The sequence below is a fragment of the Lathyrus oleraceus genome, chromosome 3 (assembly GCF_024323335.1).
Source record: "Lathyrus oleraceus cultivar Zhongwan6 chromosome 3, CAAS_Psat_ZW6_1.0, whole genome shotgun sequence".
In the NCBI taxonomy this organism is placed as follows: domain Eukaryota; kingdom Viridiplantae; phylum Streptophyta; class Magnoliopsida; order Fabales; family Fabaceae; genus Lathyrus; species Lathyrus oleraceus.
In genome coordinates, this window is record NC_066581.1 from 483,517,487 (window position 1) to 483,522,215 (window position 4,729).

Below are 4,729 nucleotides of genomic sequence, written 5' to 3' on the forward strand. Positions count from 1 at the left end.
TCACAATCACAAACACACATCACAATAAAATGCAATGCTATGATCCACCAACTCCATCACCTATATGCATGTGGTACCAAATATATATTATGGAACCAGAGGAATGTTAGTGATTTTATTCCACTAGTCTTTGGTCCTTCCCACCTAGACCAACGATCACCACCAATGGATCTGAGACTCGCCTCTGGTCTTTTTCACCAAGACCAACGATCCCCACTAATGGATCCGAGGCCACCAAAATGGACCGAAGTCCCACCTAAACTCCAAAATATATGAATGCATGGTAATATAAATCATGAATATGCATTTAATGGACAAACATAATAATTCACCAAAATTATGTATAATAATATTTATAAACACCAAAATTATCCCAAAGGATATCACCAAAATAGATTTCATTCACCAACCACAAATTATCCAATAAGGATCACCCAAATTCAAATCACCAAAAATTTTGTTTATTAAACAATATATTCATTTTTCTTACACCCAAAATTATTTAGTTAATTATATTCCTAAAAGTGAGTTAAAAATACTAATATTTTTATAATATTTTATAAAAGGTATATTTAATTATTTTAGGACTATTTTATCATAATTTCAACTAAGAACAAATATTTTGTTAGTTTTAACTTTATTTATAAAAAATATTATTATTCACCATAAAGATTATACAAAACTTTGAAATTTATTATAATCAAAAGGTTAATCCTTATGGCATTGTCAAAGGTTTTTAAATACATAAAATAAAGAAACTCTAATGAGTCTTATGGGTTTTAATCATAAAGAAAATTAATAAATAAATAAAACAAATAAAACATAACTTGCTAAAATTTTAAAAAATAGTAAAACGCTGATTTCGGAACTTAAATGAGTTTAAACGGCTTAAAAACCGAATAGTCACTGTTTCCATTGAGTTTGATTTCTGGGACGATTCTTTTTTTGAAAGTATATAATATGAGGTATTCTGACATCAGGCGCCAAACTTGTGCAAAATTCTACTGAACCGCTCTGAAGCGCGACTTCTCTTCGATACGTGCAATCAGCTTTTCCAAGTTTCCGCCTCCCAATGTCGATTTCTTACATCATACTGTTCCCAATGACAAATTCCCAAATTTTAGAGTTTTTAGATTTTCCCCAGAAAAAGCGGTTACGGTAGAACCATAGTGAACAAATGGGATTATCCCTATAAACACTGGTGAGATATTATCATATAGAATTGACCAAAAAGGTTTATCACCAACCTGCAATTTCATATCATAGTATGATTTAATACTGTGATTTAACATCAAAATTCAGTTTTATTAACCAATCACCAAAAATAAATAATTTTTTCCATCCAAAAATCATATTAATCACCATATCCATCACCAAAAGTGACGAAATGAGATTATCCCATTTGGGCACAGATCATAACAAGGATCGACTCCAAAAACCAAGATTTTAATATAAAACATATTCTGTAAAACCAAAAACCAGAGGGGTTGGGCCAATCCCCATATGGTCAGACCAAATGAGAATAATAAAATACTTGTATTTTGATTTGATACATTTTAGAGAGATGAAAAATAACAATAACATGCCGTTGATGAGAGGGTAAGGGAAACCTCATCATTTTGCTGCATAAAATCCACCATATAGTAAGCAATCTTCCTCCCCCTACCTTATCGATTGAGCTTTCAAGGTCTTTATGTTTCTTCCTCTCCAAATCGCTGCCTCAAGATCGCTCCCAAAATAGTCTCCCCATACTCAGATACGTCGTTTAGCAATACGCGTCAAACCTCAATTTTTTCCTAATGGTCTCAATCTCCTTATGATATATATTATGTTTAACCCAATTAAAGATTAATTCTCAAATATTTAATCCCAAACAAAATATTTATTTAATTGATAAATAAAATAAAATAAATCTTAAATTAAATAATTATTCAATTAAGCGTCACACATTTAATATTTAATAAAATATTTATTTGATTTGAAAAGAAAAATATATTTTTAACATAAGGTGTCATCCTATATTTAAATAATTAAATAATTATTACTATAAACCTCAAATAATTATTATCATTATTTTAATTAATTAAATAAAATATACTGCTCTTAACCAAATATTTTAATAATTATTAAATTATTAAAATACCCTAGAATACTCTAAAACTTCATAAAACACTCAAAAAGACACCAACATCACATAAATAAATTATCAAATAATTCATAAAATGCTATAATTAAATAAAAACAATTAAATAAATTAGGGGCGTTACAAGTTTCCCCCACTTAAAAAGATTTTCGCCCTCGAAAATTACATGGTGAAAACCAATTTTGGTAGGATTCCTTCATCCTGCTCTCCATCTCCCAAGTCATGCTACCTCCAGCATGTCCTCCCCAAATGACCTTCACCAGAGTTATCTCTTTGCCTCTTAGTTGTTTAACCTCTCGATCCACGGCCCAAATAGGAGTTGCTTCAAAGTCATGTTATCACGAACATGCACATCGTCCATCTGGATTACGTGTGAAGGATCATGAACATACTTCCGAAGTTGCGACACATGGAAAACATAACGCAGGTTCGAGAGAGATAAGGGTGAGGCCATACAATAAGCAACTGATCCAATCCCTTGAGTAAGCTGATATAGTCCAATAAAGTGAGGAGTGAGCTTTTTAGACTTCAGCACTCTTCCACATCATTAACTAGAATGACTCTCATAAAAACGTGATCGCCATCCTGAAATTTAAGATCCTTTCTCCGCCTTTCATGGTGACTTTTCTCTCTACTCTAAGATGCCTTCATCTTCTCTTGAATTAGTTTAACTTTCTTAGCCTTCTGCTGCATAATTTCTGGTCCAAGTACATCGCTCTCTCCAGAATCATACCAACATAGAGGAGTCCTACATCTCTTGCCATACAACACCTCGAATGGTTCCATCCCAATACTAGAATGGTAGTTGTTATTATACGCGAACTCTATCAGAGGCAAGTAACTATCCCAAGTACCACCATGCTCTAGAATACAAGCCCTTAACAATTCCTTCAAAGACTGGATAGTCCTCTCTGTCTGTCCATCAGTATGTGGAAAATACGCCGAACTCAATCTCAACTTAGTACCCAACGCATCTTGTAAGCTTCCCCAAAAATATGGATGTGAACCTCGGATATCTGTTGGAGACGATACTCGATAGAATATCATGAAGCTTCACAACCACCTCAATGTAAATCTCTGTCCATAGATATGTTATCCCACTTTCGTTCTGGAATATTCAACAGTTGCATCAGTCCAGACAATCTTTGATGCCCGACTTTAGATTTTTGACAAATTAAGCGAGAATAACTAAATTGTGCAATGTCCCTCTTCATCCCTGACCACCAGAACATTTTCTTCAAATCCTAATTGTCACACCCCAATTTTGATCCTGAATCGCCGATTCAACACATTCGTCATAGTTATTGCATCTATACATAGCATAACATGCATCCCATACCGCATAGTGCCTAGAATATCAGTCGAAATAATTTTTTGGAATTACAGGCGAACCGGTTGAATTAATCGCCAGATGCGCGTCAAATCAGTAGACGAATTTTTTTTAAAATCAAGCTTGAAAAACCAGTTTTATTAATCTACGTTCCGCGTAGTTTAATCTGGTATGCTCGATTTATTTTTCAGCTAAGTTTTCGGTCACCTTTTGACCCGCCTGAGCCTTTTAACCGGTCAAAATTTATTTCAAAATTAAAAGAAACGCTGTATTTTTTAAATAAGTATATTTCGTGCTGATCATTTTAGTGCATCCGATTTATTTTTTTTGAGCGAATTTTCGCCCAACTTTTATTCATTTTGAGTCCGTTTATTTTTGTTTATTTATCAAAATATTTGAAATAAGTAAATAGAATTTTCTATGTTTTTGTTTCGAGTTAATTTTGATTATTTAGATTAATGTAACTTTATTTGATTTAATTTGTTTATACCTATTTTTACACTATTTTCACTCATTAGGGGCATGTTGGACATTTAATAAAAATAGAAAACCCTACTATATAAGTTAGTAAGTGTTGAAATGAGAGGCTCTCCATTTTGCAATCCGCGGTGTTTTTTTCTTCGGGTCAAATAAATATTGAAAAGAAAATTAAAGGATTGAACCAATAGCAGCTACATTGAGCCGTTCACTTTCCAAGATATCCATCTTATTTGACATACTATCTCATACTTCATGTTCTCTCCTCCACATTTCTTCATTGAGAAAACTCATTTTCCTCTAAAAAATCTCCAAACTTTATTCTCTGTAAAACTCTCTTCGTCGACCTCCTTAGGTACAACCATATATCGCCGGAAAACTCCCTCATAGTTACACCAGACCACCACCGCCATACACGACATTGACTCAGAACAACAACATCACACACGAGTTGCATCACTACTACTTTATCCACCGAAAACCGGACGTGAAGGTATCCTCTAATCTCGTGATTTATATTTGAATCTTCCGTGTTTTGTTGTTTTAGTGTTATTTTTCACATAAGAACTATGAATGATATTGTTGGTTTGAGTGAATGAGATGTTTTTACTGTCGATATGCTTTGATGTTATTCTTGGTCATCCTGCTATATGTTGTGAAGAAGATAGTGAACAATATTCAAAATAACTTTTTTTTATTTCCATTTTTTTATGCATTATTTCTATTGTGATACTGTTAATTCTCATGTATATATCATTTCTTGACATAAAGCGTTACAT